Raw genomic sequence first — 27,700 nt, forward strand, 5'->3', positions numbered from 1 at the left:
TTCTAAATTTTGCATGTTTGATCATTTCACATATAACACATTTTTGATTGAACTCCCGCTCATGGATTATGATTTGTTTTTCAAGTAAGCCGGTCCTTAAATTGATAAAAATCTAAAAATGAAAAAAGCTGCCAAAAAAAATATTAAAGGGATACGTAGCTACCTATAGAAATACTTTTATGAAAGTTAGAAACTACGTACTTTATTCATTTGGACAAATCTTGTATTAAGATCTATATCTAAATCTAATAAAGTCATGCATGTTCTAGCAGTACAATTTTTCGTTGTCATTTTTTAATTAAAAAGACAAAATGATCATAGAATAAGACAGAAGGTTCAAGTGTTCTAATCATGATAATAAATACAAACAGTATACTTCTATGACAAAAACCTCTCAATTCAAAAATACAATTAACTGTGACAACGTTTAGCGGCAGGTAAAATAGAGGATAGTTACCACAAATAAATAGAATGATTCACATTTTCATAATTTATTTTATTTTGCCAAATAGGACTCTATTGTAAAATATATCTTATATGATGTGTTTGACCATAATGGTTTACTTCTGTGTTATGGAAAACTCAACCTAAAGTATTCATAAATACCACTACCTTCTTTTTTGAAAAAAAATAAAATAACAACTTTTTTTTACTTGTGTAGCCCATATATATTTTTATCAATAGGTCTATTTTGACATAGTGACATCTGAGTTTAGTGAGATAGCTCTCATAAATAAGAGTTTGTCAATATTTTAGAGAGTATCTCAATAAGTAGGTGGATTATTGGCTATTTGAAACAATGCCAGATGAGTTTTCCGTATAGAGACAATGGCAGGGCCCTTTGGCTTTAAGACCAACATACCCTAAGCTGGGAGATCAACACGGTTAGTTGACCTAGAATCAACGTGGATATGATAATTTGTATTGGCATATTCACAAAGGATCCACAAGAGACGATATAGAGGTTCTCCAAGGAGAAATGATGTGACATTTCTCCCTTGTCAGCTTCTTAGTCACCCATTTATTGGTATATCGGCCCATTATTTGTAATGATCACCAATTTATTAGAATACTTGTCTGTTTATGGAAATGAGGGGAGTGATGTGTCCCTATCCCTAGTAATAAGGGAGAGGAAGTAAAGAAGGGGAAGTTACGTTCTCCGAAGTAATAGGGAAGTAACTGCCCATTTCCCACGCTCCTAAGAGAGGAAGTTGTTGTTACTGCTTTCTTGGAGCCTAAGATCTAGACCCAAGAGATTCCTATAAATACCTAAACCTTAAGGTTGAGGGGACATGTAATTCACCCATAAAAACACCAATATACAAAGCTTCTCACCACCTCTGCATGAGCTTGTTTTAACACTACCACAACCTTAAAACCTTCAGGCAACCCTACACAATTAGGATTGTCACTCATTGTACTTTAAGCAAGTACAATTGGTGTCCACTGTAGGGCCATAGTAAAACTAACTTGGACCACCACTACATAAGGAGTTCAGATTTTTAGTCACATCTTCCACACCCATATTCAATATGGTGAACAAGAAAGTAGCAACTCTAGCCAACTGTAGTACTGAGGAGAAGACACCATAGAAGATATGTGTGCCGTCATGGATTACTTACGTCGTCATATCAAACCTTGGAGGACAATGTCCTTCACATCCAACAACGTTTGCACGAGGCTGACCCTACAGATGAGATTGCAGTACTGGACTCCAAACCTCTTTTCGATTAAATTTGGGGGGCACCAGTAACAACCAATTTCAAGCTACCTTCGTTGGCAAAGTGTCGTGGTCGTAGCAATCCTTAGGAGAATGTTGCCTCCATAATCACACAAATGGAAATTAGTGTAGCCTCCGACACCTTGAAATACAAACTTCTCTCTAGCATCTTCATAAACATAACATTAAGGTGGTACATGAGTCTACCACGACTCTTGATCACTAGCTACTAGGACCTAGTGAAGAAATTGGTTCATAAATTCATAGCAAGTAGGCCCAGAAAGATGTCTACCACCAGTCTCTTCAACATTTACCAAGGCCCCTCTGAATCTTTGAGGGAATATCTCGCCCTTTTTAATGAGACGACTATCAAGGTCATCCTCCCAAACCAAGAGATGTTTGTGGGAGCTTTCCGAAACAGAATGAGGGAATGACAATTTAACGAATCCTTTGCCTATAGGCCATCAACTTCATTGGCGGAGATGGTGAAACATGCAAAATACTATATAAAAGGTGGTGAGAGTAACACCAAAAAGAAAGCCAAATATATTAAGGAACAGACTATTGACAACCTGGACAGCTCAAAGTAGTCACGCACGAACCATTCTATCTCCCCCATTTGAGATAGGGTGAAATTCAAAATAAGTGGGAAACCTATAGTGAGCTTTACCCCCAAACCCTAAAACACCATCTGCGAACAGATATGCCATGAGGTCCTCCACACATACGACATCCCTCTTCCACCATCTCCCAAGTCAGATGTCATAAGGCCATAATTCAGTAGGTGGTGCAAGTTCCATAAGGTTAAAGGGCACCACACGGAGGACCTTTACCAACTTAGGAAGGAAAAAAAGTGCATCATCCAAGAGGGTCACATGAAAAATATGTTAAAGGCGGTTTCACCCAGACCCAAAATGGGTCAAGCTCTCAAGGGTGAGATAAGCTTGTGTGTCACACCCTTAACACCATAATAAGAGGATTCATCGGTGGCGGGGAAACTATTTTCTCCCAGAGAGGGTACGCGCACCAAATTCTAACTATGGAAGGATCGCCATTCAGCCCTGACTCAAGCAAAAGGAAAGCTCTGGTGTCCAAGACCACCTTATATAAGAAAGGTGCCAAAGAATCCATTCACATGATAATGACCCATGGTCAAAACTGTTAGGTGAGATGATTCAACGAGTTCTAATTGATCAAGGAAACTCTGCATATATCCTTTATTGGAACATTTTTAAAAGACTATGCCTGCATCTGGACAACCAGGATTTTTTCCAAGGCTCGTTAGTGGGGTTCTCATACGAGCAAGTTCTAGTAAAAGGTTATATTACCCTAAAGACCATGTTAAGAGGTGAGGAGAGCGCAAAGCTGATCAAGGTAAGATATCTGGTTACAATATGCACTCTTTATATAACATGATTATTAGGGGGTCTATTTTCAAAAAACTTGGAGTCTTCATGTGCATACTGTATCTGTGCATTAAATACCCAATTCTAGATGGGTGAGTGAGGGTTATACACGGGAATTAGAAGATTACCCAAAAGTGTTACATGGAGATCCTAAAGCTTAAAGAGAATATTATGGTTGTAGTCCATTCCCAAGAGGAAGAAGCACATAAGTGAACGTCGTTGACTTGAAGCTAGGATCTGAGTCACAAGAGATAACTCTCGAAGATAGAGATTTGGTCGCCCTATTGCAAAAGAGCATGAAGGTGGCAAAAGAAATCATAAACCATTAATTCCTTTGGGCATTATGCCATGTTAAATTTAGTTTAAATTTTTATGACACTCTTTATTTTTTTGGGCGCACTCTTTTCCCCCTGAGATGGTAGTAATGCACGTGGGTTTTTAATGAGGCACCCCATGTTAACATATTAGTTTTGGATTATTAGTTCTTTGTTTTGTTGGAACTAAAGCGGAGAATCTTATTGAAACCACCTCTGTGGATATTACTTATGTTAGATCCCCATGAAGGAATCCTTGTCACCCATTAAAGAGAATACTTATGATAGATCCTCATGGAGGAATCCTTTCCTCCCTTATAGGTGATCACTTATGCTATATTTTCATAAAGGATTCCTTGTTTCCCTTATAGGCGATCATTTATGTTGGATTCTCATGGAGGAATCCATTCTACCCTCAGAGGAAAAAACTTGTGTTAGATCCTCAAGAGGGGGATCCTTTACGCCCATAAAGGGAATTACTTATGTTAGACCCTCGTACAAGGATCCTCGTTTCCCCACTAAGTCCTAGAATCGCAGAAAATCTATTCAAAATATTCTCAGACATAAGGAAAATAAGCAAAGGCATGAAAGCCCGTCATTAAGTCAAACCCCTAGGGGATTAAAGAGTACAAGAATCCCTTAAGGTTATGGTTAATCATTACATAAAATCCCCTAATGGTAGCAGTAGTCAGTACAAGAAACTCTCTCATGGCGTAGTCACATAAACCCCTAGGGGCATGATTACAAAAATAAGCCATAAAGGGCCAAAGAGAAAAAAAACAAAGCCTCTAGCTCACTATCCCTCCTCTAGAACCCGTAAATCCTCAAAAACATTCTCCTGGAGTTAGCATGAAATTCTCAATGTACAGAGTTCGGCAAAGAGAAAATGATGCTAAAATAATACTTAGTTAAAAATGAGGACATATGGTGACATGTGCGATAAGATCAGTGTTCGACCATAATGTCGAGTTTGACACATTGGCCATGTGTTTTTACTTAGCATGTTTTCCAAATTTTTAGAATGTTCTCCTTATAACTCGACAAGTTAAGTCGTTAACCATGACAGTTGAGATGAGGTAAAAGGATCAGATTGAGTAAATGTTTTTTAATCTTATCCATATGTCGAACACGGGTGGAAACAAGCTAGAAGGTTGGAAACTTCATAGAGGATTACGTGTCGAACAATGAAGAAATAGCATTGTAGACATTTATTTTTACATTAGTGTATATAGAGGCTCTAGCGTTAGGAATCAGGTGGCAATATCATTACAAAATCTCCATAGAACTCAAAGTAATCAAGTCAGAGTGAGAAACGAGTTTGTGAGGAATATGTATGATTATGTACACCAACTTTTATTTTCTTAATCAAAATCACTCTTACTGCTACCATTAGGGGATATTTGATTCTCCATAGATTCTCAATATCGAGTTATCAAGACCTTGCAAGAAAAATGATCCATCAATTTTCAGCCAACAAGCAGCAAAATGTCGCAATAAATAGCTTATTTAACATGCATCAGGGTCATTCCAAGTCCTTGCAAGAGTATTTAGAAAGGTTTATCAAGGAGACTAGAATGGTCGTCAATCTGAACCAAGAGATATTCGTTGGAGCCTTCTAGAACAGACTCAAGGACAAGAATTTCAACAAATCCCTTGCCTAGAAGCTAGTCGCTTTGCTGGAGGAGATCATGGCCAAGGAAAATGCTACATAAAAGGGATGAGAGAAATGCAGAAAAAAAGAGCCAGAGATGAAAAGTAGCAGGCGATACAAATCATGAGGCTTCCATCCAACGGAGGAGTCGGGTTATGATACCAATCGGAGAAAAAGGTATATTTCAAACCATCTTAGAGGCCTCTTGGATATTATACACCACTGAACACGAGGAAAGAGAAGACCTTACAAGAGGTGTACCGCGCCTGGGCCATTCTTGACCCTTAACCCCTATAGGGGATGTGAGAGAAAGTGATCCTGATAAGTGTTACAAATATCACATGATAAGATATCACCATACAGTTGATTGTCATCACATAAAGAGGGAAATTAATTGATTCATCCAAAAGGGATGTTTGTGAAAATACATAAGGGGGAAATCTGTAAGCTCATAGAGAAGAACTCCACAACTAAGGAGATATCACAAAAGAACCTTCCTCCCCCCATAAGAGGCAGAAGCTAGAAAGAAAGAAATGAGGATGGAAAGAAACACCACACCCTGATCGTGATCATCGAAGGCGTAAAGTTGATATTATCTCGGAATAAATATGTCCGTCAAGTAATGCATATCTCTAGTGTTGTTCCAAGAGTAGAAGTGACCCTCTCGGTCAAAATTAAATTTTCTTACAAAGATGTTGAAGGAATATTATTGTACAAAGATGATCAAATGGCCATCAACTTACAAATGCTCAACTGCAACGTCAAGGGGGTTTTGGGGATCTTGGCAACTCAATCAATGTCCTTTACTGGGATGTTTTTGAAGGATTTCAACTAGACCTCAAGCTACTTCAAGATTTTAAGGGAACTTTAGTAGGGTTTTTTTGGAGAATAGGTACAAATATGCGAATACATCTTGGTATTCACAACATTTGGGAGGGGAGGGAACACTAAGAAAATTAAAGTCATATATCTTGTAGTAAACACCCCCTCCTTGTACAAAGTCATCATCAACAAGATGAATTTCAATTCCCTTGAAGTAGTGTTATCTACTCCCTATTTGACCATGAAATACCCATGAATAATGGATGGGTAGTCATCATGAAAAGATATCAAGAGTTGGCTTGGAGATGTTAGGGAGATAATTTTAAGGTCAAGAAGGAAGGTGACACCTTCGATCAAAACCTACAATGTCAATTTTGGGCACCTGGCTGCAAGGACCGATTATTTGGAGGATAAGATGTATCAATGAGAGATTTAAAGATAGTGCAAATGGGTACCAAGAGCTCTCATACCACTTAAATAGGAAACTCGTTGACAGGGAATAAGGAAGGCGACATCATAGTATTGATCCATGGGAATGTGGAACTATTCGCATGTGCGCCCTCTCACATGCCCGAAATGATGTAGAAGAAAAAGAGGGTGAAGAGAAGCAGACAACTATTGTTAAAGAGGTAAGGAAATTAAAAGAAGTCAGATTCATACAAGAAATCAAGTATCCTACTTGGTTGGCGAGTATGGTGATGGTGAAGAAGCCATCGAGAAAATGGAGGATGTGCGTCGACTTTACAAATATTAACCAAGAATTCCCTAAAGACCCATACCCACTATCAAACATTTATAAGTTAATTGATAGAGCCGCAAGTTACCGAGTACTAAGTTTCATGGACGCATACTCAGTGTATAACTAGATAAGGATGAACCCCAACGACACGCTTAAAATGGAGTTCATGGTCATTTGAACCAAATATTATCATGAAAATTTTGTTTAGCCTTAAAAATGTTAGAGCTACCTATCGAAGGTTGATGGATACCGTCTTTACTAACCATATTTTCCGCAACTTAGAAGTTTACATTGATGACATGATGGTTAAGAGACTGAATGAGTGAAAGCATGATGGTGATCTGAGAGAGATCTTATCGTCAATGAGAATGTAGAATATATTATTGAATCTAAGTAAATGGTCCTTCAGAATGTTGGTCGAGAGTTTTTTAACATTCATGTTAACTAGAAGAGGAATTGAGGCAGACCTCGATAAGTGTCATGCAATCATTGGAATGAGGAGTTTGGCCTTTATTAAAGAGGTTCACAAAATAATAGGAAGAATACCCACCCTCACTAGATTCCTATCATGCTCTGACGACAAATTCATTCACTTTTGAAAATAAAAGAATTATTAGTGACTCTCATGTGCTGAACCACCCGAAGAGAGAGGTTCCCATATATTTATATTTATCCATCACTCATAATGTATTTGATAGACATAATTTCAGGAAGAAGATGGCGAGGAGAAGTCGATATATTTCATCAGCAAGGTTCTCAAGATAGCGGAGCTGTGATATTTGAAGAGAAAGGCTAAATTTGGCAATTGTTTACAACAAGGAAGTTACAACCTTATTTCCATGGGCCACTACGTTATTGAAATGACCAACTATCATATCCTCTAAGTATTAAAGAAGTCAGGTCTAGTCCGGAGAATGGTGTTGTGGGCTATTGAGCTCCCAGAGTATGATATTTACTTCACAACAATAAGCAACATCAAGTCTCACATCCTCTCCGATTTTTTGGTGGAGTTCAGCACGCCGTTGGAAGGAGAACCCCCCCCCCCCCTAATTGGAATTTATCAGTACGCAGATCCTCTAATTTGATAGGCAGCAGAGTTGTGATAGTCTTGGAAGGATTAGGGAAAATATTGATTGAGCAATCAGTATGTTTTAGTTTCAAAACCAACAATAACTAAGCAGAATATGAGGCATTGATCACAAAGATGATTTGGAAAAAGAAAATTGGGACAACAAGTCTCCGTGCTAGAAGTGATTCCTAGTTAGTCATAAATCAAATTAAGGGCGAGTACGAGACAAAGGAGTCTCAACTATTAAAATTTTGCAGAAAGGTCAAGACACTACTGTGAAAAGCTTCAAATTTTTCGAAGTGGTTCATGTGCCTCGGGAAAAAATGGCAAAGTCGACCTTCTCTCACATCTCTATAGTACCAAGAGGCCAGATCCCAATAAAATTGTGATACAAGAAACATTCCCTAACCCTAACACCAACAACAAGGCTATCCTTTGTTACAAACTAGGTATGGTTTCTTGATTCACTATGTTCTATTTCAAGGATGTCTTTCTTTTTTGAATAATCTGTTATTTCACGGCGTACCAAGAAACAAAACACAATTTCTTATCGTTCCATTGAGGAAGAGAAATACAATGACTTCTATATCTCTTATCTCTTAAATGATTTTCATTTTTCTTGCACCTTAATTTTTTATTCTCTCCCGTGATAACCAAATTGCATTATACATTACGACCAATCTTGTTTTTCACTAAAGAACAAAGCATTTAGAGATAAATTTTCATATTCAACATAATTCAGTATAAGCCATTGTCCTTCGTCTACTCCCAATAACCTTTTTATAACAACTTACTAATTTCTTCACTAAAGCCCTTTTCCCAAACCTTTTATTAATCTTGGTTGCAAGATGGGCATGCTGAATATCTAGGTACCAATCTCCATCATGCAATGTGGTATTTGAGAATGATAATTCCCCATTTCCATTCCAATTTAACACTTATAACCGAACAAACTGATGGAGATGGAGGTGTTTATAGTTAGCTAATAAATTTATTGCAAATGAATAATTAAAAATATTTAAACTAAAATTTTAGTTATAATAAAGTTATATATATATATATATATATATATATATATATATATATATATATATATATATATATATATATATATATATATATATATATATATATATATATATATATATATATATATATATATATATATATATATATATATATATATGGGTTAAAATTGTAAAATCTATTATGAATATTTATAAAGTGTACTATTCACATTTGTTTTATTTATTGATAAATAGAAGCACTAAAAAGTTATGTAGCAAACTAGGGTAATTTTTTTAAGAGCATGAATTTTACCAAACTAAATTAGGTTAGGTCACAAAGGTTTTAATCAAAAGTTAGCTAGCAAAAACGTGCAATCAAATTTACGTGACAAGAGAAAATGGGCATTGATGTTGACGGAAATTATAAACATTATTTTTCTTAAATCTCATAGAGAGGTAAAGTGATGCTAAAAGAAATTGGTGGTTGATGATGAGAGGCATTGAAATGTAGAAAAATAGTGACATAAAATCTTACGGTTGTAGAGCATGAAAATAATTGATGGTTGGTAAAAGAAATTATGGTTTTTCTTTTTCTCCCAAAACAAAGGAAGTAAAGTTTACCAAAGTACAAAAACTAAGGATTTAGATTTACCACACTCACCAATCTAGTAAATAAGAAGACATTTAATTGATTATATCAAAATTAGAAAACAATTTTTTATCGGTTAGCGAAGATCAAAGACGTAAGAGTGCGGTTCTCTCAAAATCTTAAATTTTATTTCGTATTCAGTTAAATCACTTGTTAATAATATATATTAGTTTTTCATATTAGTTGATTATGAGTGCGGTTTTCTCAAAATCTTAAAGTTTATTATGTTTTCAATTAAATCACTTGTTAATGATATTGAGATTGATTTTTTGGATTAGTTGATTGGTATCCGAATATCAAATTTTTTTATCAAAATTTTAATTGTTTGATTTTTATCCAACCATCAAATATTATACACGGGCTGAATAAATTGTTTGTTGTAAATTTTGATTGTTTGATCTCGACCCAACCATCGATGACTATACACAGATCAAATAAATTATTTTTTTAAATAAATTTTGATTGTTTAATCTCGATCCAACCATGGATGATTATATTGACCAAATAAAATGTTAGTTATAAATTATGATTGTTTAATCTCGATCCAACCACCGATGACTATACACTAACATAATAAATCGTTAATTGTAAATTCTAATTGTTTAATCTCGATCCAACCATCGATAAATATACATTAATCGAATAAATGGTTAGATATAGTCCATTCAAATTAAAAAAGAAAATACATGTTATACACCCTTAGGCCTAATAAGGTGAAAGAAAAAGGGGGTCCCCAAAGAAAAGTGGGAAGTGACAACTTTACTTAGTAGGGCACCTACCCTAATGATCAATTTAGTTCCTTACAAATCTCCCAAACATTCTTTGTTTGGTAGGGCCTCCTTTTCTCTTCATTTTAGAAGGACAATCTAAAGCTATTTCATTGAGAGCACACTTTTCTTTCTATTAGGGACATGGATTTCAGTATCTGACTATGACCATTGAACCACACAATTTAACCTAAAATTAGGCAAATGAAAGGCCCATATGTCACTTAAACTTAACTTTTCTTTAGTTGTTAGAAATTATAAATTGTAAAGGAGATTTATGTTACAAGCAAACATGAAAAATAATTAGGGAGGGGGAAATAAGAGATTGCAATAAGGACAAACTAAAAAAGCTTGTTTTCTAATTACCTAATAAAGGGGATTGAAAATTTTATTAGATTTGCTTAAAACTTTCAAAAGTGCTTATGCAAGAAATTCACTAATGAAACATTTAGTGGTTCATGTGTATATAGTGAAAGCCAACTTTACTAAATTCTTGGAAGTGGTAATAGTTACTTTTAAGCGTTAAACTTTAACTTTTAAATTATTAGAGTATGACTATTGAAATGTTAGAATTTAAAGAAAAATAATCGAGAAACTCAAATTAAATTGTGCCAAAAATTAATTGATTTATTTTGTAATATATCAATCTCATTCAAATTCTCAATCAATTTAGTTTAATTTATTTAGGGTTTGTGAAAAAGACCGAGTCCACTGGGCAACGTCCGTTTAATCTACAATTTTAATTTGATCTAGTCAGAATTTTTTATTAGTCACTTCTATGTTATACGCTCGATACTATTTTTTTTTTGGATGCAATATTAAATTTCAGATAAATAACTTTTTTTCACTTTTAAATTTTATAGATGCAACAATTTTTCGGATCCGTTAGTCTTAACTTTTTGAATAGATATGACTTGAACTTTTAAACATATTTTTTTGTGACTCCTAAATTTATCATTTGGATTTAATTTGTTTTAAATATTCTCGTATGAATAATCCAACATTTAAAGTTAGGTTTATCTTTAGAGAAAACAGATCATAAAATAAATTTTATATCCATATACCTTTATTTTTTTATAGATTTTTTAAACTGGAGATAAATATATTTAAAACATGTCTATAGTTAGACATTAATTGACACTACATTATTAGAGTTTAACACATTCCAAACCTCTGTCATATAGGTGTAGTTTATTATTAGTATCAAAATGAAAACAAAACCATAAAAGTATAAGACTATGTAGAGCATTTAGTGAGGTAAGATGTGGCCAAAAACAATAGTTTTTTTCACTGTATCCTTGGACCTGTCCCAGCTATCATTAATGTGATAATGAAATCTCCTCAACCAATAAAATTGGCATAATTAAGAATAATTAAGGACAATGGCCAATCTAAACCCAACTAAACACACTTATTATATTTTTGCTTCACAACCTCTTTATAGATAGGTTAAAATCTATGAGAACCAAAATGCGAATGTTAAAGAAAAAGGTTCTTCAATTTAGTTTAATTTTATGTTTTTTTTTAGTGTTATAGCCTATGATTGAGGTGGGCTAAAAAAGTACTAATAAAAAAATAGAGAATTAAACTTTAAGAAATGTTTGAAAATGATGATTAAACTAATTTTAGAAAAATTGTTTGATAAACTGAATTGTTTTTTAAAACTACGAAGTGAATCGTAACCACAAATTAATTTAGAATTTTATTTTATTTTTTAAGAGAAATATTATTCGGATACTTGTTTAACACGATATTTTTATATTATTTTATAGATGGTGGCAATGTACTTAGATTGAAATAAAGATTGCCTCTCGAGAGTACACAACTTCAATTTCTAAGAAATAGAGAAAAGTAAATCTTTCATCTCAAAATGTGTGGCTAATTATAAGTTCAAACTATCAATCTTATTAAGACAATCACCTACAATAATATTTTCATCATAACATAATAAAAATAAAATACGATCATAAAAAGTGGTCTTGACAAATAAAGTCAAACATGATAATTAAAGTGAAAACAAAAAGATGTAATAACACTGTTAAACTTCTCAAATCAAACTCATGGAATTTGTTTCAACCTTATAGAGCCTTATCCAATTTACAAATTTCTCCATGAAGATCATCATTTAGAAGAAAAAATTAACATCTAATTGAGAAATATGTCATTGATGAACTGATGAAACTCCAATAAGAATGTGAATAGTAGTCGTGTTGGCCATTGGAGCACAAGTTTCTTTATAATACATATTATATTGTTGAGATAATACCTTAGTAACAAGACATGCTTTGTAGAGATCAAGCAATTTAATTTTGATTTACTATACCCAAAGACATCAAATAACACTTTTTCTAGAAGGGAGACTTAATAATTCCCAAGTATATATGGTGTGTAAAGTAAAAAGTTCTCATGTTATAACCTTATGTCAAAGAAGTTCAAGTATAGGCATGTAAACGGGGGATGTGTTTTGCCTTACTCGTACCCAAACCCGAATTCCAATTAAATACTCATCCCTCGTCCTCAAAACCAAACGCAGATAAATAATTAAACTTAAAGTCAGTCTCAAACGGGGTTCGGGTATCCCCGCCTTGTCCCATTCTCACATCGGATTAATTTTTTAAATTGAAATAGTCATTTTCTCCAAACTAATAATTTCTTTTGAACTCTAACAAACATTAGAAATAATAAATGAAACAATCATGAAAAATTTTCTAACATACATTTCAAATATTTCAAATAATAAAAGACAAACAAAAATATCAATGTACTAAAAAATAATCAATATTATAAATTATAAAAATGAAATATTCCAAATTATCAACGGGGGCGTATTTGGGGTTGGTAATAGTTTCTCTATTATCACCCCATACCCATATTTTAAAATTGGTGATCGCTCGACTGTGCGAGTCGAGAATGGGATACAAACTGCAAGTGCACAGTTCTATCGCGTAGTTTTAAAAGATATCGATCCCACAGGGACTTATGAATCGATGTACCGTTATCTAAGGTTACTACGTAAATCTAAGGTGAAAATGTTTGATTGTTTGGGGAAAAGGGAGCTAAGAGCTAAACTAATATCTAGATTAAATATTAATAAAACGGATATCGGTATGTGGTTCGTCAAAACTAGGGAATCAATTCCTTGTCGGTCTCTCGGTTTTAAAATAAATCGTTTCGACTAACTTTATTGGTTAAAGGTTTTATCTCAAACTCTCGCTCTGTTGAAGAAACCATGATCTTATGTTAATGTTGCTGTCACTTATAATTAAGTCAAAAATCATATTTTGAAAACAATAAAGTTGCAGAAACTCTTTTTAAGAAAATACTGACCGTTTTAAACACCCTTATCTCAAACTTTCGCTCTGTTGACTTAGGTTATACAATTAAATCTAAATGCTTAACTCTCGTCCTCACATTCAATCTTTAAAAATACTTTTTGGAAAAAGGTCAGAATTTAATTAATTCTAAAACTTGCTCTCGCCCTGAGATAGATTTAATGACTAACTTACACTGTCCAGTTAAAACCTCAAACTCTCGCTCTGTTGGTTTCAACTTCTTTATGTCTTTTACCTTTGTAAAAAATCTTGTTATTAAACCTGTAAGTTAAGACCGTAAAAAGATTGATTCTAATTTTAAGTTTGAATAGACCGACTTAGTTTTGATCCCTCTTTCTGCTTACTTTACATACCGATACCTAGGCAAATTAGCCAGACATGCTTACTAAATAATAATTAATATCATGCATACACAGACTCATTTCAGGCAGGCAATGCAAATAAACAATAGAATAAAGCATAAAAATTAAATAACAATTAAAGAACCTGAATGCGTAATACAATGGTCTTGAACACTCCACCACAAGCCGGTAGGATTTGTTCTTCGATTCTTCAATTAAACAGTAAATTAAATCAAGGAAATAAAAAAACTCGAATATAACGTAAGGTTAAATCCGGTATAAAGTTGCCCAGTAGTTTCCGGTGTAGAAACTACTACGCGAAAAATATCTAAAAGCTAAGAACGGGGGAAAATAAATTGCAAGGGAAAAAGAAAACAAAGCTTGCAAAATAAAATAAATAAAATGGACGATGCTGGAAAGGAAGAAAAATAAGCAAAGGCGTGAAAAAATAAATTTGGCAGAGCTTCCGCAAAACTGAGCGTGCAAAAACTGTGTAACTTTTGGTTTGTGAGACGGCTATTTATAATAGCCTTGGTAGCAGCATTCCGTTTCTCTCCTTCTTCAGCGTGGCTATATCCACGGCGTGCATATAGGAGACCAATTCCTTAACGTTATTCTTCAAGTCCTTCTGAGGGCGATACTTGCGCCACAAAGGTAGTGGGGTTGCGTGACGCTCGTCACGCTATGTGTGACGTCCGTCACAAGGCTCCTTCGCGTGACGCTCGTCACGCGTCCTGTGACGTCCGTCACAGGCACAGCATTGGTGACTTGTGCGCTTTGGGCTGGGCTTTGGCCTTTGGTTCCTTTTCTCTCCTTTTTGTTGCTTTTTACACCTCCTTTTCTTCCCTTTTTCACTTTTGCTTCAAAATGGGTACCTGATATAAATAGAAGAGAAATACTGCATAATATCTGATAAAATGGGATAAATTAGTGTAAATGATAAAATAATTTAATTGAATTAAGTCTTAAAAAGCGATATAATTTCGTGTTATCAAACTCCCCCATACTTAAATCTTTGCTTGTCCTCAAGCAAAATTCAGTATAGAACTTGTTAAAAGTTTTAGCCGGATGAAATTTTAAAGCACACATCAATTCGTACTAGGTTGCCAATGGGTTTTTGTTTAGGAGGATTTGAGTTAAATCTTGACATCAACAACTACCGTTACAACTTAGATAACCCTACCTTATGCCAATCAGTTCAAGTACCCTATGATAGCTATCCTGGTTCCTTTAGTCTTATTTTGCCCGTTTTCATTCTAGCGAAATCACATTAAGCCCTTTATCCTTTCGCGCACATAGTGGAGTAACCGGTTAGTGTCTATGATCCGCTTTTAGCTAGAAGTTCTGGTACATAAGTCGGATAACTTCATTATTCAGTCCATTGCAAATTGCGGGGGATCGAACCGTAGTCCGCCCTACCAAGTTCAGTACCAGATTCCTACTGAACCAATTCATAATGGATCTTTCGTATTGTGCTTTTGCATGATTTGCAACCTTTAGATTAAATGATCCGGTAAGGGTCACCTAATTTAATTATCTTAGGTTACTTTGGGGATCATTCACTTATATTCATCGGCTCTCCACGTAGTTTGCTATTAAGATGGTGCTGACTTCTGTATAAACTACTTGGGGTTGCCATAGAACTAAAGGTTCGAGGAATCGGTATGATAGGTACTTATCCTGATCTAACATATTGAGGTTCTCAGAGCGTTGTTATGGTAATGATTTTGTTTTGATTTCACTCAAATTTTATAAAGTAGGCGACCTTTATACTTATTGGGTGTGTTAAAATTTTTGTTATGGCTCAAGAAAGTTGAGGGAAATAGATAATAGAAACTTTTTCACATTCAGGACTTAACTTAAAAAAAAATTTTGTTTTTATAAGGAAATAACAATGAAAAGGGAGAGTACAAACTTGAAACAAAGATGGGAATGGAAAGAATAATTTCCCCCCATACTTGAACTAAACATAGTCCTCGATGTTTGAAGGGAAAGAAATACAAAATGGACAGGAAAAAGAAAAAATACAACTAAGGCTGCCTTCCACCTCTGGTTCTTGGTCCTGGTGATCTTTGACGTATGTCTAAGCTGTCGAATCTGCTAAACAACTCAGTAAACCGCTGGTCGGTTATGGCATTCCGAGCATCCTGTTGCTGTTGCATTTGACGCATCATCTGCATCATCTCTGTATTCTGTGCCTGCATTCCATCGATAGCATCCATAATGTCATCGTTGGTCGCAGGCCTTCGTCGTCGACGACGTTGGGAGGATGGGCCGGCTGCATTACTGGAAGGGTTGAGCGGGACTGACGGTTGTTCTGGCGGATGATCGCCTTGTTCCATTTCTTCAAACTCATCTGTTTGTTGGTTTGTTTGTGAAGGCTCGGTGGTTTCAGGAGCGCTAAGATCGTAGAGGTGGCGGTTCGGGTTTGTGACATCGGTTAGGGTGGTATTGGGTAGCACAACACTTGGGACTGCTTGGTTGTTCACCATCAGATAATAGCCTCCGCCTACTCTGTTTTTAATCAGGCGGCTGGAGCGACAATAGCCGATATCCATAGACAGGGGTGGAAGGGATTCTAAAGTTTGGAGTTTATCCCCTAGGTTCAGGCCAAGTGCTATGGAGGTTATTAATCCGCCAATTATGAATGGTTGCCGGCCTCTAGCACATAAGGTGCGGATATGATGAAGGAGAAAAGAGGCGGCGTTTACCGTAGTATCCGATTCGAAAACGCACTGGAGGAAAAAGAGTTCTTTTGAGTTGACCTTACTGTTGTTTGGTCTTCCAAAGAGTGTGTTTTGCAGGATACGGAGAAAATAACGGATGGTGGGGTTATGGATGTGGGAGAGAAGGAGTTCTTCCCAGTTGTTGGTATTTATACCGGAAATTTTCTTAAAAAGGTCGAAAACTAGAACTGTGTTCCAGTTTGAGGTTGGGGGAATTCTGGCATGGAGCAGACCTTCTGTGGGAAATTGTAGCATGGCACTCAATTGGCGTTGGGTTAGAGAGTACTCGGTGTTAAACATACGGAAGGTTGCTGTACCGGTTAGGAATTCTAAGGTTAGGGAAGGATAGGTGGGTTGGTTATGGGTGCAAAGGAAGGTTAAATCGGCTCTATGGAGCATCCACTCGATACCGTGGAGTAAGCCCAATTGTTGTAAACAAGTTAAATCGGGGTACCTGGTGGGAGCGACGCCTCGCTGTTGGAAGCGCTCGAATTGCTCTTGCTGATAGTTGTCATCTCCGGATCGGAAGATGATATTTCCGAAGTTTTGACTTCCCGCCATTGTGATGGATTTTTGAATGAGTGATTTGGAAAGGAAAAGAAGTGTATATTTGATATGAGAGAGTTGTTTGTGGTGAAAGAAGGAAGTTTGGAGGGTATTTATAGGTAAAATGTGGGAGGTGAAAAGAAAGAGTGGTTGAAAAGTAATTAATTGTGGTAAATGAAAAATGAATGGGGAATGTAAAAAGGTGGGGGGTGTAACGTTCGTCTCCAACGGCTCCCTAACGTTCACATATCTGAGAGGCGTTACGCTCGTCACAAGGCTGTGACGCTCGTAACAGGCACTAAGTGTGCCGCCCGTCACGGGTGGTGTGACGCTCGTCACACTTCCTTTTGGAAAGGCTTAGTAGCGCTTCACAGAATCACTTGGTAGCGTAATTAAATATTTTATTCTGCTTATGAACGTTTTAGTCTGTAGCTTAATTTAGTATGCATGCTTACTTGCTTTGTATAATAATAATAATTGCTTTGTATAATAATAATAATAAGTAATAACAGTAGAGCATAATAGGCATTGCAAAATAAATTAACTAAACAGCTTCAATAAAAAGGATCATAATGTATTACAGGAAGGGAAAATAATAAAATGAAATAGAAATAAACATGAATTCAAATAACATTAATGAAAAAAATCTAGCCTAAAACTAAATAACTTAGAATGAAGAAATAACTAAATTCCATCTATCTTCGGATCTCTGGCCGGAGGAGTAAAAGAGTTAACATGATGCCGTAACATACGTAACTGACTTGCCGTGCTGCTCATGTGTTCTAGGACTGCAAGTCTCAAGCTGTGGAAATCTTCCCTGAGGGCGTTTTGTTCTGACATCAAGGCTTCAATGACGGTTTTAATATCTGTTCCTGGCATATGATGTCGGAGATCAGGCATGGCTGATTCTTCGGTCAGGACAGGCTGAGGAGGAGGATCAATATCATGGTAGCCGGATGGAGTCTGAGGGTCAGATTCAGCAAGAGAGGTATGGTCAATATAGTGCTCATAGTCATCACAAATCTCATAATCCTGGATGGATTCAGTGGATCCAGCAGGAGTTGGGGTTTCATTCAGGTTATAGAGCCAGTTCCTTTGGTTATGAACACTAGTCCTAGGATCGGGCAGGGTGAATAGGCAGAGAACCTGGTTATCAATAACAAGCTCAAACTCATCAGACCCTATGTTTGCTATAAACATAGTGTTGAAGAGGAAAGGTATACTCATAGTGGTAATGCCACAAAAAGGGTTCAGGTCAAGCATAGGCTGACGTAGTCCAATAGCATTACCTATCATAGTTATCAGGCCGCCTATTCTAATGGGTGCTCTCTCATCCTGGATAAGGTGGTCCAAATTAGCTAACATAAAAGTAGCACCGTATACTGGACGGTTCTGGGAAGCACAAAATATGATGAAGAGTTCATCACGTGAAACTGAAGTACTATTTGGCTTCTTCCCAAATAAAGTGTGGGTCAGGATCTTATGGAAATAGCGAAAAGCCGGGTTATGTATGTTTCCAGAGAGAAACTCATGTTCTTCGGGCTCATCATTTCCAGTCAGCTTACCCCAAAAGTGTTCAAGCTCTCTATATTCAAGAAGTTCTTCCTGGCTTATAGTGAATGTATCAAAGGAGGTAGGAAAACCCAAAAGGTTGGTGAAGTCTCTAGTATTAAATTGGTACTCCATATTGAACATTCTGAACTGGATAAAACCTCTGGTAATTCCTTTTCCATGGCTAGGTAGATAGATTAATGAACTAAGGAATTCTAGTGTGAGCCTCCGGTAGGTGGTGAAAGGTCTCAGGATAGGGGAGGTCTCCCATCCTATCTGATTCAGCAAAAACAGGACACTCTGTCTCAGTCCAAGGGCAGTCATAGCCCAATCATCAGCATATAAACTAGGTAGCATCTCCCTAGTGGCTAGTTCTTCAAACCTTCGTTTCTGAGCCATTCCTCTGAACTTGATACCCATACGGTCAGAATGTCCCATCTGGTTAGTGTTAACTAGAGAAAAGAAAACATGAGTTTAAGTCAGGATTTGGCCAAATGCCGAAAGAAGAATAGAATTATTATTATAATATATAGATATATTTTTTTTCTTTTTGAATAAATCAATAATGAATACTAAATAGAAATTAAAAGAATAATTAAGAGAAAAATAGAGAAATGATAATAATAATAAAATAATAAAATAACAGATTAATTTGTGGGTTGTCTCCCACTAAGCGCTTTGTTTAAATGTCGCAAGCTCGACAAAGAAACTGTTAAATATAGTCTATGAGTCCTGGGGGCGTTTCGTCTAAGTGTAGAATTTGCGAATCCTCGTTGGTTTCCGCATAGTGATAATGTTTCAGACGTTGCCCGTTTACGGTGAACGGTTCTGTAGATTGTCCTTTAATTTCTACCGCTCCACTGGGAAAGATTTTAGTGATATGGAAAGGTCCTGACCATCTGGATCGTAGTTTTCCCGGGAATAATTTTAGTCTGGAGTTAAATAAGAGTACTGCGTCGCCTTGCTTGAAGATTTTCCTTGATATACGCTTATCATGCCATTGTTTTGTTCTTTCTTTATAGATTTTGGCATTTTCATAGGCGTCTCTTCTGAGTTCCTCTAGTTCGTTTATGTCAAGGATTCTCTTTTCACCGGCGGTTTTATAATTCAAATTTAAATTTCTAATAGCCCAATAGGCTTTGTGTTCTAATTCTACCGGGAGGTGACAGGATTTTCCATAAATGAGCTTAAATGGGGTCGTCCCTATGGGAGTTTTATAAGCAGTTCGGTATGCCCATAAAGCTTCTGGTAATTTCAATGACCAATCTTTCCTTGAAGTGGCGACCGTTTTTTCTAATATTTGCTTGATTTCTCTGTTAGATACTTCCACTTGTCCACTGGTTTGAGGGTGGTAAGGTGTTGCTATCCTATGTCTCACTCCATATTTAAGTAGTAGTTTTTCGAGTACCTTGGATATAAAGTGCGATCCACCATCACTGACTACTATCCTTGGGATGCCAAATCTCGGAAATATTATATTTTTAAAGAGTCTAGTTACTATTCGGGTGTCATTAGTTGGAGAAGCTATAGCTTCGATCCACTTTGATACGTAGTCAACCGCCACGAGTATGTACTTGTTACCGAAGGAGGATGGAAACGGTCCCATGAAGTCTATTCCCCACACGTCAAAAATCTCTACTTCCAAAATACCTTTTTGTGGCATCTCGTCACGTCTAGATATGTTTCCCGTGCGTTGACATCTGTCACACTCCTTAATAGCCGCATGTACGTCCTTCCATATAGTTGGCCAATAAAAGCCAGCTTGTAGGATTTTAGAACAGGTCTTGGATGTACTTGTGTGTCCACCATAAGGCGCGGAGTGACAGTGTTGGATTATATTTTCTACCTCTTCTTCGGGTACACATCGACGGAAAATACCATCGGGACCTCTTTTGAAAAGTAAGGGATCATCCCAGTAATAGTGTTTTATGTCATGGAAGAATCTTTTCTTCTACTGGTAAGATAAAGTAGGTGGAACTATTCTGGCAGCTAAATAATTGACTAGATCAGCGTACCATGGTATGGCAGATATAGCTAAGGTGGTTTCTACTTGCATGTCGGAGTTGTTCTCTTCCAAAGTAGCTATGAGTTTGTCATACGAGAAATCATCATTAATGGATGTTCTTTCTGGTTCAAGGTTCTCAAGTCTAGAGAGGTGGTCTGCTACTACGTTCTCAGTTCCTTTCTTGTCCTTGATTTCTAAGTCGAATTCTTGTAGTAACAAGATCCATCTTAGGAGTCTAGGTTTAGCATCCTTTTTTGTTAGAAGGTACCTGATAGCAGCGTGATCAGTGTAAACTATTATTTTGGCTCCTACCAAGTAAGAACGAAATTTATCTAGCGCAAATACTACTGCTAGGAGTTCTTTCTCGGTTGTGGCATAATTCATCTGTGCTTCATCCAGGGTTCTGCTAGCGTAATATATAACATGAAGCTTTTTATCCTTTCTTTGTCCTAAAACAGCACCTACAGCATAATCACTGGCATCGCACATTATTTCGAATGGTTCATTCCAGTCCGGTGTCTGCATAATGGGTGCGGAGATCAATGCTTGTTTAAGAGTTTGAAATGCTTTTAAACAGTTATCGTCGAATATGAATTCAGCATCTTTCATTAATAGCCCGGTTAAAGGTTTAGTTATCTTAGAGAAGTCTTTGATGAATCGTCGGTAGAAACCGGCGTGTCCTAAAAAGCTTCGTACTTCTCTCACGGTTCTTGGGGGTTGAAGATTTTCGATTACCTCTATTTTGGCTTTGTCTACTTCAATTCCTCTGTTCGAGATGATGTGTCCTAAAACAATTCCTTCTTGTACCATAAAGTGGCACTTTTCCCAATTAAGTACTAAGTTTACTTTTACACATCGTTCAAGAACTCTTTCCAGGTTTTCAAGGCATTCTTCGAAACTTTGTCCGTATACAGAAAAGTCATCCATGAATACTTCCATGATGTTTTCGAGAAAGTCGGCGAAAATTGCCATCATGCATCTTTGAAAAGTTGCAGGGGCATTACACAGACCAAACGGCATTCGTCTATACGCGAAGGTACCAAAAGGGCATGTGAATGTTGTCTTTTCTTGGTCATCAGGGTGAATTGGTATTTGAAAGAAGCCTGAATAACCGTCCAAATAACAGAAATGTGAATGTTTAGCTAGTCGTTCTAACATTTGGTCAATGAATGGTAAAGGGAAATGATCTTTTCGGGTTGCTTTGTTTAGTTTCCTATAATCAATGCACATTCTCCATCCCGATTCGATTCGTTTAGTTATAGTTTCTCCTTTTTCGTTTTCAATAACGGTTATGCCTCCTTTCTTTGGTACAACGTGTACGGGACTGACCCATTTGCTATCAGATATAGGATATATAATACCTGCTTCTAATAACTTGGTTATTTCTTTCTTTACTACCTCACTTAGGATCGGATTTAGTCTTCTCTGGTGTTCCCTAGAGGTTTTACCGTCTTCTTCTAACATGATGCGATGCATACAAATAGAAGGGCTTATTCCTTTAAGATCGGTTATGTGGTATCCTAGTGCGGTTGGATATTTTCTTAAGATATGTAGGAGTTTTTCTGTTTCGAGTCTTCCTAGATCTGCATTGACTATCACAGGTCGTTCAAGTTCTAAGTCTAGGAATTCATATCTCAGATTTTTGGGAAGTGTTTTCAAATCAGGGGTTGGTTTGTTAAGACACTGCGTAGGATCTGGTGTTATTGCTAAGCATTGTTTAGATTTGTCTTCTAAAAGATAGTCTGATGATTTGTCTTCTCCTGACTCTGCTTCTTTTATGCATTCATCGATGATATCCATGAAGTAACATGTATCTTCTATTGCAGGTGCTTTCAAGAATTTGGAAAGAATGAATTCAATTTTCTCTTCACCTACTTCGAAGGTGAGTCTTCCTCGTTTTACGTCTATGATTGCACCGGCAGTTGCTAAGAATGGTCTTCCTAGTATAATGGGTGTAGTATCATCTTCTCTAATATCCATAATTGTGAAGTCAGTGGGAATGTAAAACTGACCTATGCGTACGGGAACGTTCTCAAGGATTCCTACAGGATATTTGATGGAACGATCTGCTAGTTGTACAGACATCTTGGTCGGTCTTAATTCTCCCATTTCCAGTCTCTTACATATGGATAAAGGCATAACGCTAATTCCGGCTCCTAAATCGCATAAGGCTTTGTCGATGACAAATTTTCCTATGTGACAGGGTATAGAGAAGCTACCTGGATCCTTGAGTTTAGGGGGCATGTTTTGGATTATAGCGCTACATTCGGCAGGGAGTGTAACGGTTTCACTATCCTCAAGTTTCCTTTTATTAGAAAGAATTTCTTTTAAGAATTTAGCATATGAGGGCATCTGCGTAATAGCTTCGGTAAATGGAATTGTAACGTTTAATTGCTTAAGGAGATCAACAAATTTTCTAAATTGACCTACATCTTTGGTTTTAACAAGCCTTTGAGGGTAAGGTATAGGTGGTTTGTAAGGTGGTGGAGGTACATAAGGTTCCTTCTTTTCTAGGGTATCCTTATTACTCTCTTCCTTTTCCTTAGGTTCACTTTCCTCAGTAGATTTCTTAGGGCTTTGGTTTTCTATCCTTGGATCAGACGGTCCTTCCACTTCCGTTCCACTTCTTAATATAATTGCATGAGCTTGGCTTCTCGGATTAGGTTGGGGCTGTCCAGGGAATGTACCAGTTGGTGCAGCAGTAGGTGCTTGTTGTTGAGCTACTTGAGATATTTGGGTTTCTAACATTTTGTTATGGGTAGCCAAGGCATCTACTTTGCTTGCTAGTTGTTTAAGTTGTTCGCCAGTGTGTATGTTCTGGTTTAAGAAATCTTTATTGGTTTGTTGTTGGGAAGCTATAAAGTTTTCCATCATGATTTCCAAGTTGGATTTTCTAGGGGTATTATTGTTAGGATTTGGTTTCTGGTACCCCGGAGGTATAGATGGGGTTTGATTCGGAGACTGTCCAGGTGCGTATAAAGCATTATTACTCTTATATGAAAAGTTTGGATGATTCTTCCAATTTGGGTTATAGGTATTCGAATAGGGGCTTCCTTGAGCATAGTTTACTTGCTCTGTTTGGATTCCAGTCAAGAGTTGACATTCCGCAGGAGTGTGGCCTTGGATTCCACAGACCTCGCAATTCTGAGCTATAGCAACCACGGCGGTTGGTGGTGATACATTTAAACTTTCAATCTTCTGGACCAAAGCATCCACTTTTGCATTGACGTGATCAAGGTTACTTATCTCGTACATGCCAGTTTTCGGTTGAGGTTTTTCCACTGTTGTTCGTTCGGTTCCCCACTGATAGTGGTTTTGGGCCATGCTCTCGATAAGCTGGTAAGCATCAGCATAAGGTTTGTTCATTAATGCACCACCTGCAGCGGCGTCTATTGTTAACCTTGTATTGTATAAGAGACCATTATAAAATGTGTGAATTACTAACCAGTCTTCCAAACCATGGTGTGGGCAAAGTCTCATCATGTCTTTGTATCTTTCCCATGCTTCGAAAAGAGACTCGTTGTCTTTCTGTTTAAATCCGTTTATCTGGGCTCTTAACATAGCTGTTTTGCTTGGCGGAAAATATCGGGCAAGGAAAACTTTCTTCAACTCGTTCCATGTGGTGACTGAGTTGGAAGGTAGAGATTGAAGCCATCTTCTAGCGCTATCTCTTAATGAGAAAGGAAAAAGACGAAGTCGAATTGCCTCTGAAGTGACACCATTAGCTTTAACAGTATCAGCATATTGAACAAATACGGATAAATGAAGGTTTGGATCTTCGGTAAGATTTCCAGAGAATTGGTTCTGTTGCACAGCCTGCAGCAGTGAAGGTTTAAGTTCAAAGTTGTTTGCTTCGATTGCGGGCGGAGCAATACTTGAATGCGGTTCATCTTGCGATGGAGCGGCGTAATCTCTAAGAGCACGAGCTGGTTCTGCCATCTCGGTTAAAGAAGGAAAAATGTTTTTGATATCAGGAAGGTTTATAGGAGGGAGATTGTTTTCAGCACGATATTCCCGAATTCGTCGTAAGACTCGGAGATATAGTTCGATATCGTTGATTCGTAAATAGAGCGGTTCACCTTGAGAGCGAGTGCGTGGCATACAAATCAACGAAAGAAAGAATAGAAGGAAAAAGAAACCTTAGTCTCTACAGCGTAACGGAAGAGTTACGATATCGATTGAATAAAAGTCCCCGGCAACGGCGCCAAAAACTTGATCGCTCGACTGTGCGAGTCGAGAATGGGATACAAACTGCAAGTGCACAGTTCTATCGCGTAGTTTTAAAAGATATCGATCCCACAGGGACTTATGAATCGATGTACCGTTATCTAAGGTTACTACGTAAATCTAAGGTGAAAATGTTTGATTGTTTGGGGAAAAGGGAGCTAAGAGCTAAACTAATATCTAGATTAAATATTAATAAAACGGATATCGGTATGTGGTTCGTCAAAACTAGGGAATCAATTCCTTGTCGGTCTCTCGGTTTTAAAATAAATCGTTTCGACTAACTTTATTGGTTAAAGGTTTTATCTCAAACTCTCGCTCTGTTGAAGAAACCATGATCTTATGTTAATGTTGCTGTCACTTATAATTAAGTCAAAAATCATATTTTGAAAACAATAAAGTTGCAGAAACTCTTTTTAAGAAAATACTGACCGTTTTAAACACCCTTATCTCAAACTTTCGCTCTGTTGACTTAGGTTATACAATTAAATCTAAATGCTTAACTCTCGTCCTCACATTCAATCTTTAAAAATACTTTTTGGAAAAAGGTCAGAATTTAATTAATTCTAAAACTTGCTCTCGCCCTGAGATAGATTTAATGACTAACTTACACTGTCCAGTTAAAACCTCAAACTCTCGCTCTGTTGGTTTCAACTTCTTTATGTCTTTTACCTTTGTAAAAAATCTTGTTATTAAACCTGTAAGTTAAGACCGTAAAAAGATTGATTCTAATTTTAAGTTTGAATAGACCGACTTAGTTTTGATCCCTCTTTCTGCTTACTTTACATACCGATACCTAGGCAAATTAGCCAGACATGCTTACTAAATAATAATTAATATCATGCATACACAGACTCATTTCAGGCAGGCAATGCAAATAAACAATATAATAAAGCATAAAAATTAAATAACAATTAAAGAACCTGAATGCGTAATACAATGGTCTTGAACACTCCACCACAAGCCGGTAGGATTTGTTCTTCGATTCTTCAATTAAACAGTAAATTAAATCAAGGAAATAAAAAAACTCGAATATAACGTAAGGTTAAATCCGGTATAAAGTTGCCCAGTAGTTTCCGGTGTAGAAACTACTACGCGAAAAATATCTAAAAGCTAAGAACGGGGGAAAATAAATTGCAAGGGAAAAAGAAAACAAAGCTTGCAAAATAAAATAAATAAAATGGACGATGCTGGAAAGGAAGAAAAATAAGCAAAGGCGTGAAAAAATAAATTTGGCAGAGCTTCCGCAAAACTGAGCGTGCAAAAACTGTGTAACTTTTGGTTTGTGAGACGGCTATTTATAATAGCCTTGGTAGCAGCATTCCGTTTCTCTCCTTCTTCAGCGTGGCTATATCCACGGCGTGCATATAGGAGACCAATTCCTTAACGTTATTCTTCAAGTCCTTCTGAGGGCGATACTTGCGCCACAAAGGTAGTGGGGTTGCGTGACGCTCGTCACGCTATGTGTGACGTCCGTCACAAGGCTCCTTCGCGTGACGCTCGTCACGCGTCCTGTGACGTCCGTCACAGGCACAGCATTGGTGACTTGTGCGCTTTGGGCTGGGCTTTGGCCTTTGGTTCCTTTTCTCTCCTTTTTGTTGCTTTTTACACCTCCTTTTCTTCCCTTTTTCACTTTTGCTTCAAAATGGGTACCTGATATAAATAGAAGAGAAATACTGCATAATATCTGATAAAATGGGATAAATTAGTGTAAATGATAAAATAATTTAATTGAATTAAGTCTTAAAAAGCGATATAATTTCGTGTTATCAATTGGGGAAAACTCAAACTCATATCCGAACCCAGTCAAAATGGGGTTTCCCTATCAAACTTCGGGTGCATTCGGGAGGGTACTCGCATATTTTGTTGCCATGTCTAGTCAAGTATAACCTATTTATAGGAAGAGAGCTCAAACAAGCTATGAATAGAGGTTAGAAAAGATCAAATAAATGAGTAGACTTACATACTCACGAGATGAACAATAAGAAGGAATATGAGGAGGACGATGAGTCGGAGAAGAATTATTATCAATAGTTGTGAGAGGTTACTCAGAAGCTTCTTCTCGTCATGTGTCGCGAACATCCACTGTTCAGATACCATGGCTGGTGTCTCAACAGAGTTGCTAAGGTTGTCTGCAACATAAATGATCTTATCCTTAGGCACCTAATTTTTGGATCCTCTTTTGTTAGTTCTACCAGAGTTTTTTACAACCTTGGGTCTTTGTGCACCAGGATAATCAAGGGGAATTTATGAATGATACTTAGGTTTCATAACTAAGTTCTTCTTCCGTGTCTATGCAAAACAGTCAATCTCAGTTCAACAGGCACAAAATGCTCATAGAGTGGTTTCAGTTTTACCTTATGACTTTCGTCAAGTTTTCCAGTTTCTGTACAACCTAGACCTTTCTTATCATTTCTAGTAACTCCAGAGATCATGGAAGCCATTTTTCTTCTATCTACGCTTTTAGCCAGAAAGTACTGGAATGACTTGTCATATCTGATGATGCAATCAGTATCAGAAGCTTCTGAGATTATTTCTTCCTCTAGTTTTGAATTTTTTTCTTTTCAAAGCAGAGTTGTTACTTTCTAAAGAAAATATATTTTCATTTAGGGAAAAAATATCCTTCTCAAGCTCACTACGAGTTTCAGAAGCAACTACTTGGACTTGTTTAAGGTCCTTGTACCTACTCTAAAGACTTTGGTACTTTTCTAGTATTTCAGAAAGACATGACTCTAAATCAGAACGAGATAGTTTAGAAAATACCTCTTCAGAATCGGAGTCTGATTCTGATTCTGACAATGTCTTGTCTTCTGGTTCTTCAGAACTTCCAG

General features: G+C 36.8%; 1 pseudogene; it reads left to right on the top strand.

The window, feature by feature from the left end:
• The first annotated feature begins 24,099 nt into the window (after positions 1-24,099).
• On the top strand, positions 24,100-24,199 carry LOC127133845 (uncharacterized; annotated as a pseudogene).
• The last annotated feature ends 3,501 nt before the right edge of the window (positions 24,200-27,700 follow it).

The sequence above is a fragment of the Lathyrus oleraceus genome, chromosome 3 (assembly GCF_024323335.1).
Source record: "Lathyrus oleraceus cultivar Zhongwan6 chromosome 3, CAAS_Psat_ZW6_1.0, whole genome shotgun sequence".
In the NCBI taxonomy this organism is placed as follows: Eukaryota; Viridiplantae; Streptophyta; class Magnoliopsida; order Fabales; family Fabaceae; genus Lathyrus; species Lathyrus oleraceus.